General features: G+C 39.8%; 1 protein-coding gene across 1 annotated transcript in view; it reads left to right on the top strand.

Moving 5' to 3' along the window:
* LOC143510069 (uncharacterized) overlaps nucleotides 1-13,061 on the top strand; it is a 102,683-nt gene that overhangs the window by 74,814 nt on the left and 14,808 nt on the right. The gene's annotated exons all lie outside the window — the stretch shown is intronic.

Below are 13,061 nucleotides of genomic sequence, written 5' to 3' on the forward strand. Positions count from 1 at the left end.
CCTGACCTGAAGCCACCTGTTCTCACTAATCACTTGTGTGAAAAACACCTGTCCACAGAATCAGACAGATCACACAGATTTCAAGTCTCCAACATGGGTAAAACCAAAGAGCTGTCACAGGACCTCAGAGTCAGAATTGTTGACCCTCACAAAGCTGGAATGGGCTACAAAAAGATTAGTAAGGTGTTGGATGTGAAAGTAACAACTATTGGTGCAATTATCAGAAAGTTTAAAGAGTATAACATGACAATCAACAGACCTCGGCCCGGTGCTTCAAAGAAGATTTCGCCTCGTGGGGTGGCAATGATGCTGAGAACGGTCAGAAATCGTCCTGCAACCACTCGGCAGGAGTTAGCAAATGACCTGAAGGCAGCTGGGACCACAGTTTGCAATGAAACAATTGGCAACACTTTGCGCAACAATGGATTCACATCCTGCAGTGCCCGAAAGGTACCCCTGCTGAAGAGAGCACATGTGGAGGCGCGCCTCAAGTATGCCAATGATCATTTGAAAGATGAACCAAGTTATTGGGAGAAGGTTTTGTGGTCAGACGAGACCAAAATTGAACTTTTTGGCCTCAACTCCACCCGCCATGTGTGGAGGAAGAAAAATGCTGCCTATGACCCCAAGAACACTGTGCCCACCGTCAAGCATGGAGGTGGAAGCATAATGTTTTGGGGGTGTTTCTCTGCCAAGGGTACAGGGCTACTACACCGCATCACTGGGAAGATGGATGGAGCCATGTACCGCACAATCCTGAGGGACAACCTCCTCCCCTCTGCCAGGGATCTGAAAATGGGCCGTGGTTGTGTCTTCCAACATGATAACGACCCTAAACATACAGCAAAGGCAACAAAGGATAGGCTCAAGAAACATCACATTAAGGTCATGGAGTGGCCCAGCCAGTCACCAGACCTCAATCCGATCGAAAATCTATGGAGGGAGCTGAAGGTCAGAGTTGCCAAGCGACAGCCCACCAACCTTCATGATTTAGAGAGGATCTGCAAAGAAGAGTGGGCCAAAATTCCCCCTGGTGTGTGTGCTAAACTTGTGGTTAACTACAACAAACGTCTCACCGCTGTGCTTGCAAACAAAGGCTTTGCCACTAAGTATTGAGTGTGTTTGGCAAGAGGGATCAAATACTTATTTTCCTCATTGAAATACAAATTAATTAAAATATATTCTTTAAAATTATATTCTGGATTTTTGTCTTGATATTCTGTCTCTCCATGTAAGACTACATCTACCATTAAAAGTATAGAATGATCATGTCTTTATTAGTGGGCCAACGAAGAAAATCAGCAAGGGATCAAATACTTCTTGGACTCTATCTAGATTAATCTCACTGAAATCTTGAAATTAATCTATATTAAACTATATTAAAATGGCTCATATGCCTTTTGTTTTCAAAAGCCGGTTTTGGTCTTCTGCAGTTTTAACGGTTAAAAATAAATATTTAAATAGCGACGAATCTAGCGCTAGGACCATGCAGAAAACGTTAACTCCGGTGCTCCGCTCCGGTGCTCCACTCCGGTAACATTTTACGTTCCTAAAATGAATTTTCCATGAAGCAAACTTGGCGACTTCGTGTTAACGGATATATATATATATAATTACTGTGTGTTCTGCTGTTTAGATATGCATGCTCATTAATTCTATGTGTTAGTCATAGAGGCTTGTGTACTCACATATTCCTATGCTGTCTTATTTTAGACATATCAATACACTTGTATTCCGATGTAATATTAATTTAGATTCATAGATAACCAAGTATCAACATGTAATGTGCTATATTAGGCATATGCATATCTATGTATTAGTTTGTATGTTACTCCTCAAATGTAATCATCCTCATGTGTACGTATGTGACCTCACATTCATGCCTGTCTGTGCACTATGTGTCATTTATTGTCCAAAAGTGGAAATTAAGAATGGCTCAATGTGTAGACTAATAGAACCAAATTAATACTTATTTAGGCAGAGTATGTAAGTAAATTTATTTAGGAATAGGGAATTCCCCTTTGTCTTCAAATTGTGCTAATCTAGATACCCGGTCTTCACTGTAAATATACTGATCCTTGTTGATGCTGTTTGTGTTTTAGAATAGTTGGTTTTAAATAAATGTATCATTTAATTTCACCAAATTGTTTGTGTTGATCTCATTCAAAAGTGGTTGTTGCCAAAACAGTTAAATCCTTCAGATACCAAACCATTAATTACCTTTAGTTGATAACTAAAGTTGTGGTTCTGGTATAATTAGAATATTAGACTGATTCTAAATTAATGAGACTGATTAATAATTAAGGTAAAACACATTATGGATTAGTAGGTGAAACCCCTACACCAGTATAATGAACATATACACATTTTTCTGTATTCTGGTGGTTTTTACTTTACAGCTTTGGACAGATCCTGAAGGTAGTACCCCAAAGAGTGGAGATGGGTACAGTAAACAACAAACAATATCACTTTAGTGAAGTATTTGGCATATTCATGGGTCGTGAATGTCCAAATGATTTGTTCATTATTTTGTACCATAACGTCTTGATACTTTTTTTTCCAAAATAAACTTTTTATTTTCAGGTCAGCTACAACGTCTCAGTCTTCAGGCCAAGAAGTATGTAATATTCTTTCATAGATGCCCCATCACAGATAACTTCTCAGCCTTTTTAATTTATATAGTTTGTTGTAATACAACATTGATAGCAGTTCGGAGTCTGAGGCAGTTGTGGAATCAGAAGACAGGTAACTGGTGTTGAACACTTTTAATGACTATGCATTTTAATTATATCTTTGAAGAAAAATACTTAACATATATACAGTACATGTACTAACAAGGAACTAACGTATGTGCACTACTGGCTTAATTTTTTACTATGTCAGATTGCATTCATTGATTTTAAAATGATTCAAAATGTACATGAAATGTGTGATAATTTAACCATAATTTCAAAGTTTGGCATATTACTATTATGCAAAATACTATATAATTTGATGAAGCTTGGACAGGTTATAAGTTGGACCATCCAAAAAGTTGGGCTCCCTCTTGAGTCTTGGTCCTTGAAAGGTTACTTCCTTATTCCACCCAGGGAGTTTTTCTTTGCTGCTTTCACCATTAGTTTATGATTATGGTTCAGGACCAAACCGTGTTATATTCGTGACAATTAGTCTGTGGCAATTGCTATCCATGATCAGCCATTTTTTTGCCCTTTCTTATTTTAGTGAAAGTGAGCCAATTAACCATTTGTGATTTTCACAAAGTGGAATTTGTCCTCCGCATTTAATAATATTACAAGAAGACTTACAATTTCTAATGGATTATTTAATCAAGGTGCATACTCAGCTCAGTAGGAATTGTTACTATCATTTTTGTAAATAAGACTAATATAAACTTCAGTTTCTGAGAAGCTTTAAGAATAAAGCTTTAAACAGCTTTGGAGTACTTGAAAACTGCTTCATTATAATAATACTTAAAATTACAATACATTACCTCAAGAAGAGAACTTCTAACTTCTTCATCTGGTATGTCTTCTATAGGAGCTTCAATGCACTTCACTTTACCAATGAGGTATTGGAAAAGATCTGGGGAAAGACACTGAGGTCCTGTGTTAACATGAATGTATATATTGTGTTCTCCATTATATGATTAGCTGGTATTAGTCATGTGACTATCAGAGTTGCGCATGCTCTATTGTTAGTTAAGTTCGTTCGTTGATGTTAGAGAGAGAGCTGTTGCTATGTATGCAGATAAGTTTTTGTGTGCGAATAAAAGGAAGGAGAGAGAGAGACATTCTTCATTCAACATTTAATCCGTGTGCTGTGATTCATTTATCTTCGCCAGTATATAAGAAGTCAACAGGTTATGGGCCCAGGATACGTTTGTGCTGACTAATTAGTTAATACCGGTGCAAAAGTTGAAGAGACGACGCGGACAACATGGCGGGCATAGAAGTTGCAAGACGCAAAACGAAAGAACAAAGCACACGATGGAGCAGGTTAGTGTTCGACGGAGATGAGAAGAATTACGAATTGTGGGAAACTAAATTCTTAGGTCATCTACGCTTACAAGGACTAAAAGAGATGATACTACACACGCCAGCTAGCGACGAGGACGAAGAAGACTCTGAGAAAAATGGCGAAGCCTACGCAGAGCTAATACAGTTTCTAGATGATACAAGTCTTTCTCTCGTTATGCGAGAAGCTGCAGACAATGGCAGGAAGGCCCTAAAAATCCTCAGAGATCACTAAGCAGGTAAAGGGAAACCCCGCATAATTAGCCTGTATACCGAGTTAACCTCGTTGGTGAAGGCTCATGAAGAAAGTGTGACTGACCATATGATTAGGGCAGAGACCGCCATTACAGCTCTTGAGAGGTGCAGAGGAAACTTTAAGTGATGGACTTTTGGTAGTGATGATCCTGAAGGGATTTCCAGAGACGTTTAAGCCATTCTCCACGTATATAACACAAAGTGATAGAACCGTAAGTTTTGCTGAATTCAAGACAAAGCTACAAAATTATGAGGATACAGAAAGGTATGCCATATGCACGACTGATGACAACGTCATGAAAACGGAGGCGCAAGAAAGGTTAAACACCACAGTTCACACACAGGCAAACTTTATATGCTATAGTTGTGGCAAGAAAGGGCATAAGGCCAGAGCATGTCCTGACAAGTATCCGGAACAGAACCAGTGGTGCGGATACTGCAGAAGCAGAACACATAGAGAGGCGACATGTCGAAGAAGGCAGCGCGAGAGGGACGACGCTAGGCAGACAGTTGCGGACGAAATAGAACATACATACGCTTTTAAGGCTAGAGATGACTTGAACCGAACGAAGATAAAACTGAATGGTTTAATGGTCGATACAGGGGCGACGTCTCATAACCGACATTGGAAAATTTAAAGTGTTCGACTCCAAGTTCCAACCAAAAAATCACACCATGGAGTTAGCTGATGGGACAAGAACTACAGGAGTTGCGCAACGGAGAGGAGATGCGGAAGTCCAGCTGACTGACGGCGAGGGACGAAGGTGTACAGCGATTCTCAGAGATGCACTGTACATTCCTTCATATCCGCAGGACATCTTCTCTGTAAAGGCGGCAACGACCAACGGAGCCAAGGTGGTCTTCCAGCAGGGTGGAGACGAAATACAACTCAAGGACGGTAACAAGTTCATCATCAAGGAATATAACAGACTATATTTCTTGAACACTATAATTGATGAGGGTGACAGGTATTGTTGAGATATGCATAGAAGGAAAATTCACCCAAAGCAGAAACCGAAACCCAGATAGGAGAGCTAGGGAGGTACTGGAACTAGTACATACAGACCTAGCAGGCCCAATTGATCCAGCTTAGAAAGAGGGGCATAGATACGCGATGATATTCACTGATGATTTCTCAGGTGCAATATTTGTATATTTTCTGAGAAATAAGAGTGACACTGTAACAGCCTTAGAGAGGTTTATGGCTGATACAGCTCCCTATGGAAAGATCAGGTGTCTGAGGTCAGATAATGGCACCGAGTTTACGTGTAAGGATTTTGAGTCACTGCTTAACAGAAGTGGGATCAGACATGAAACATCAGCACCATACTCTCCACACCAGAATGGCACGGCAGAACGACAGTGGAGAACCCTATTTGACATGGCTAGGTGCATGTTAATTGAGAGCCACTTACCTAAAGAGTTATGGGTATATGCAGTGCAAACAGCAGCGATGATCAGAAATAGGTGTTACTGTAACCGCATCGATCAAACACCCTATTTCATCTAGCTCTAGCGAAAGATCCTGTAAGTAGACAGAGGTGCAAACACATTGATATAAAGTATAATTTTATCAGAAATATGTTGAGGGATGGGAGTATTTCTTTGACGTTTTGTTCAACCGAAGAAATGGTGGCTGACATGATGACAAAACCTGCACCAAAAATGAAGCTGCAAAAAATTAAAAAATTTAAGGGATGTTTACAATGTGAGAGCAAGTGGGGGTGTTAACATGAATGTATATAGTGTGCTCTCCATTATATGATTAGCTCATGGGTTAAAGCAAGAAATTTTCATTTGACTGAAATTTTTTTCTTGGCAAAAGACAATGCCAGCAATTACTGAAAATGTGGTGTAGTTGGGACACGGCCTCTTTTGTCTAATTCTACACAATAAACACATTTATAAAGTATATTTATCTAAACAGCCTGTGTAAGGAGAGAAGAGAGAATGAACACCTGAGCAGTAAATGTACATAAATGTGTATTTAATGGGAGTTATCTGGGGGTCCTCTTCCAGAAAATTATTTAAAGATCAAGTCAAATTTAGTGAATCCTGGTTTAAAAGGTATGAAGCTCTCTTGTTTTTATCAGATTCACCATCGCAAAAACATAAGCCGTAAGATTACCTGCTTTAAGTAGGTATGTTACAAAAAAATTAACACCACTGGATAGAGCTTTTAAATACAAACAGAACAACACTATGGAAGTTATTCTGTGTCAATATTCAAATGAAAATGTAATACGTATTTGCATTTACATGTTCCACTCATACAAGCAACTTTGAGCTCAAAATTCAAATTCAAATGCAATAATTCCATTTACATTTGCAATGTGATGGACATCCATTCACATTTCATTTACACATACATTTTGATGCTTTATATGTGTCTTTATTGAAATGAAAATGTATTTCCCGATTTGAATTATCAAGTTCATGTGATCATGCAAAGGTTGTATCAAAATTATAATTAAAATGCTATTCGCTTAATATGCTTTGCATTTCGTGATAACACGTTTGAAACGTAATTTTCAACCTCACCACCACGCTAAAAAGATGTCAATATTCAAACCTTAATGGAGAAATAGCGCCACCCCCTGTTTGCAATAACATTACGATACCAACAGCGCTAAAACTGTGTCAAAATGCATCTTGAAAATGCAATCCGAGCAGATTGCATTTTCATTTCCATGGTCTTCCACTATAGTCAAATTATAGTCAAATTAGATTCCACGGTTTCACTTTATTCAGCCAATCAGGTTCCACAGCTTTCCACAGCGGGCAGCCAATCAGGACGGGACTACAGCGCAGCAGTACAGGCGAGTTTTTTTAGACATGGTCACAGAAGCGCTCATTAGATTAATTCAAAGGGTAGCAGACGAGTCCTTATGGTGAATTTACACTACATTAGTGTGAAAGTTTAATCGATCAAGTGGCAGACATATCAGCCTTATCTGGCGCTGATGTGACTGTTATTGCCAAATTGAGCGCTGTGGCAGAGCAACTGTGTGCCTCAAACTACGGCGGTACAACGGCCGACCTCCGTGAAGCGTCTCGTGTGATCAGAAACAGAAAACCATTTCTGCTCGTTAATGCTGGTTTATTTAAATAAACATTTGTGCTGTCGTATTTTTAAAGTTATAAAGCGGTAATGCCTCGATGAGTGATGTTATCTAGAATCCCCCAGCGTCCCTGTTTAGTGTGGTTAATGCCACAGACGCGGCATAATTACCTGAACCCGCAGGTAATCCTCTACCAAGCTTTGATCTTTAACGTACTTGTAATCATGACGCGAGCAGAAATTTTAGAAGCGAGCAAAAAACTGAAACGCGCACTGAAAACAGGGAAGTGAGCGCACCTAACAGCGCTCGGTTTTCTTGATTTTGCGTGCTCAGTGTGTCTGACTTGCTTGATTGAATCTTATCTTTGCGCTCTCATATTAAAGACCGCAATCTCACACCATACTACACATTGTGGGTTCATAGATTGCCCTTGTTTGAGTCGAGTGGTCCTTATGTTTTCATGCCTTGGTAAGTCCTTAGTATAAGCTTCCGTTGTCTACGTTTCATGCCTTTCCCTAGTCTCAGACTATACCTTTGGGGTTCATAGATTGTGTTTGTTTAATCGAGTGTTCAGTGTACGTTTTTATTCTTTGGTCTGTCTTTCGTACGAGTTCTTTTCCTCTACGTTATAGTTTGCACCTTATGCCCGGTTCACACTACACGATTTTAGGCTGGTTTTTCAGTCGCCGACTGTTTTTTGTAGATCGCCGACAGAAACTGTGGTCGGAGGCAAATCGGCGATCACTCGTCGCTCGCTCAGTGTAGTGTGAACTGCTGAAAGACGCTCGCCGAGTGGTCGCCGACTCATCGCAGACGACCGGCAGATATCTAGCATGTTTAATATCTAGCGTGTTTAATATCTAGCCCAGTCGGCGACTGAGAGTCGGCAGCAGCGTCTAACTACAGCCAATGTGAACGCGGAGAGAGAACCGCGGCACCGCTGAAGATATCTCTGAGAATGTAAAAAACTTTCAAGAATGCTTTCAAAACAGTAACCCAGCAAACACACAAAATCCTCACCTTTCTTACAACTTTACTACAACACTGTTTAAGTTATTGTGACAGCACTGGAGAAATAGTGCGATTGATTATAACTATTTTCACTGCAACGGAGAGATGAAATAATTCTGGCAACTTGGGACTATGGGACTAAAATAATAATAATAACGAAAATGTGGAGTACATGTACATTGTTTTATTCTTTATGTGGTGTTGCTGGTTTTCACGAGAGTTTCGTTTTCGTGTTCTCGTGTTTTTGGACGGCAGCCAGATGAGTCGGCGATTCCCCAGTCGTGTAATTCGTGAGCCCGCGTCACCGATCAGTCATGTAGTGTGAAAGCCACAACAACTGAAAGACTCGCGATTACAGCACAACCAGTGTAGTGCGAACGGCACAAAAACCTGACGACTGAAAAGTCGTGCAGTGTGAACCAGGCATTAGGGATCATAAATCAAGACCAAAAACTCGCCTGTACTGCAGAGCCAGAAACTATATGGCTCTGTGCTGAGCGTGCTTTAGTCCCGTCCTGATTGGCTCCCTGAGGTGGAAAGGGGAACCCGATTGGCTGAATAAAGTGGAGGGAGGTGGAATCTGATTGGAAGGCTGATGGGATCTAATTTGACTATAATTTGACTATAGTGGAAGACCATGGAAATGAAAATGCAATCTGCTCGGATTGCATTTTCAAGATGCATTTTGACACAGTTTTAGCGCTGTTGGTATCGTAATGTTATTGCAAACAGGGGGTGGCGCTATTTCTCCATTAAGGTTTGAATATTGACATCTTTTTAGCGTGGTGGTGAGGTTGAAAATTACGTTTCAAACGTGTTATCACGAAATGCAAAGCATATTAAGCGAATAGCATTTTAATTATAATTTTGATACAACCTTTGCATGATCACATGAACTTGATAATTCAAATCGGGAAATACATTTTCATTTCAATAAAGACACATATAAAGCATCAAAATGTATGTGTAAATGAAATGTGAATGGATGTCCATCACATTGCAAATGTAAATGGAGTTATTGCATTTGAATTAGAATTTTGAGCTCAAAGTTGCTTGTATGAGTGGAACAATTGCAAATGAAAATGGAGTTATTGCATTTGAATTTGAATTTTGAGCTCAAAGTTGCTTGTATGAGTAGAACATGTAAATGCAAATGCGCATTACATTTTCATTTTAATATTGAGACAGAAAAACTTCCATACAACACCATCCATGTTAAGCCTGGTTTAAGCCTTTACACTTGACGCAGCACGAGTGGCGTGAGCAGCGCGAGGGTCCGCACGCCGAAAATGACGTAATCGCGGTGGCTCCACCCGTGCGCGAGAGCCTCGCAGTCGTGCACCTCTCGAATTTTGTAACTTCGCGCGCACAGCGCTTCAGCGCAGTGAACCAAGTCATGTTTGCCGGGTTCATACACCTTTATAAGGTGGAATTAAAGCACCTGTACGTCACTTTCAAGGTCCATTTCAACGCGTTCTCAACGTTAAATTTAATTAAGTTAAATATTTATACATATACTCGAAATGATTCGAAATTATTCTCTTTTTATCACATTATTTAATGGTGGTTTATTTTCAAAATGCCCAATCTTAACGACTTCACGTTCTCTCATGTTTCATCCTGGAATTACAAGAGGCTCGTATTTGTTAGCGTAATAACTGTTCAGTCAGACAGATATTTGTTGTGAAACGAAGTAGTTACATTTTCAAGCATTTTAAAGTACTTTAGCCTAAATTCCAGCACTAATGCAACATTACAATTGGTCAGGTAAATGTTCATTCCCCTGTTTTTGAGAGGACCACACTGCAAAAAGAATGTGACGCAGCAAGTAGCCTCCGCCGTTCGCGCAGGTGTACAGAGTCGCGCGCTACGGTCACACCAGGCAGGAGGGGGGTAAAAACTTTTCTACGTAACATCCGCAAATCTGAAGGCGGAATGAACCGCAAGTCAATCAAATGACACCGCCGTCATCTATCCAGAGCTGATGAGCGCCAGTGAGAATCATATTTCGGCCACAAAACAGATAGCACGTGCGTGTGTTGTTTATTATGATTTGACGGATTTTTTCCCCAAAAAAATCAAATGACGGAAATCCGTCATAGTGACGGAGAACTTTAACCCATGGATTAGCTGGTATTAGTCATGTGACTATCAGAGTTGCGCATGCTCTATTGTTAGTTAAGTTTGTTCGTTTTTGTTAGAGGGAGAGCCGTTGCTATGTATGCAGATAAGTTTTTGTGTGCAAATAAAAGGAAGGAGAGAGAGAGACATTCTTCATTCAACATTTAATCCATGTGCTGTGATTCATTTATCTTCGCCAGTAGCCTATATAAGAAGTCAACATCCTGGACCACCATGGACTATGGACACTGCAATCATTACTCCTACATGGAAGTATTCATCTTCTTCTGCTGCTAAAGATGACAATATTTCAGCAATATGATACATTTATATTTTTTAACATGACTACTATGTGTATGTAATTGGCTACATTTTACCTTGACTATTGAATTCAAGATATTTTGTAGAGCCTCTGTCTTCAAAGACTCTACGTGTCCTTATGGAATCCATTAAGTGTCAGAAATTCATGTTTAGGTCCCCCTGTGCCCATACCCTCTTCTGTCTGCCCAGTGTCATCAGAGAATTTTACCGTCATGTCATGAGATGGATTATATGTGGATCTCTTAAACCCTTGAATGGCTCCCTCCCACACATTTGTTCTGTTAATGTTGAATCTGCTGCATGATGTTGTATCTATGTTTAGTGATAGATTTTACACCACATCAGAGGCTTGCTGTAAATTAATCAGACATACAGTCAAGGCATGAGTTCATGCATGTTTTCATATTACCATGAATTTAAAAAATGAATTAAGTAATTGGTTGACTTTTTTTTAAGTTCGATTCCCAGCTAGGCCATGACTGAAGTGCTGTTGTGCAAGGTACTTAACCCCAACAGCTCCCCAGCTGACAGGACTAGGGCTGCCCACTGCTCTGGGCTAGTGTGTGCTCACAGCCCCCTAGTGTTCACTAGTGAGTGTGTGTGTGTGTTCTCACTACACATATGGGTTAATGAAAGTATATTTTAAAAGTTCTGTTTTGACAATGAAATTTTAAAAATTTATAGCAAATATCATTTCTGTGCATGATCTTCATGAATTAGATATCCAGTGCTTCATCTGTGAGTGAGCTACAGTGATGCATAGATAAACACTCCAGCCTGCTACAGACAGCAGGATGCTTCCACTTCATGAAGACACTGGAACACAAGGAGAAAGTCATCCATGATTACATTCAGTGGTGTTTCATCTACCACAACCATTTCTCCATTCAGAGGTATGTGTATTTTGAGTTATGTGTATATACAATGTGTGACATAGGTATGATAAGTACAACTTTGATGTGCGTAGCTGAGTTTTCCTTGTGGTATGTACAGCTTTACAGTGAAGCTGGAAGTGTTTTATTTTCTCTAAATTCTGTATATGCCAAGTACACACCTGTGTATAAGTAAGAGGTGTTTATTGTACAGTAACTTCAAAGCACTAAAAAACTTAAAAAACACTTTCAAAAGACACTTCAAAACATTTATCCAACATTCAGGTCCGGTTGTCAAAAGAATGCTGATGAAATTAGTAAATATAAAAACCATAGTGTCAATTGTCTATCTATAAACCAAATTATACTAACATAAGTAATCTTTTTTTCTAGATTTAAGGAGGGACTAGCAACACTTGATGTAATCAATGCCCTAGAACAGCATCCATCACTCTTCAAGCCTTTCATGTGTTATTCTGGGACCAAGCTGACTGCAGATGCTGTAGAAAACTCACTGGTGAAGCTCAGTGTTCCTGGAAGCACCAAGTGACTAGAGGAGACAAGAGTCCTTGGCTACTGGAGAGATTACCTGCTATATGCAGAAGGTATTGAATATTAGACTGTTGCATATGAAAGGTCTCCAAAGAATCAATTAATCAATCAAATTTTATTTATATAGTGCTTTTTACAACAGTTGTTGTCACAAAGGAGCTTTACAAGTGCCGAGTCCTAGCCCCCAGTGAGCAAGCCAAGGGCGACAGTGGCAAGGAAAAACTCCCTAGTTTTTTGCATGAGGAAGAAACCTTGAGAGGAACCAAGACTCAGGGGGGGAACCCATCCTCCTCTGGCCGACACCGGTCACCATGACAACAACAACAATTTAGACAGAAAGAAATAAAGAAATGGACAGAGATCCATAATTTTATTCTTTGAATGAATGAATGAATGTTCGATTTATATAGCGCCTTTTCCGAATTTCCAAGGCGCTTTACAATTTAACACAAGTACAAGTCACAGACAATCAATCACACATACACCGGCGAGAAGCAGCAGCCAATTTTGAGGAACTTTGAGGAACTGTCTGGCAGTTTTGTTCCTTGCTTGGAGTGAATAAGTGACATGGTCTAAGGTGGAAATATCTGCCAGAGAACACTCAGCAAGACACCCACCATAAATGAGTGATTTTGAAGGTTGAAGTGGCGTATCTGAATTAAAAGCACAGAATAATGATTAAGAACTGTGTGCATCTATGTTAGTTTCATACCGAGCTTTTTTCATTTACTTTCAGAAAACAGGGTGGGCCTTTCCCTTCAGGATGTGCTGATGTTTGGAACAGGGTTAAAGGAAATTCCACCTGCAGCAATACAGCCACAGCTAACATTTGATTGGTGCTCACATTTTCCTTT

Source organism: Brachyhypopomus gauderio, chromosome 3 (genome assembly GCF_052324685.1).
Source record: "Brachyhypopomus gauderio isolate BG-103 chromosome 3, BGAUD_0.2, whole genome shotgun sequence".
NCBI lineage: Eukaryota > Metazoa > Chordata > Actinopteri > Gymnotiformes > Hypopomidae > Brachyhypopomus > Brachyhypopomus gauderio.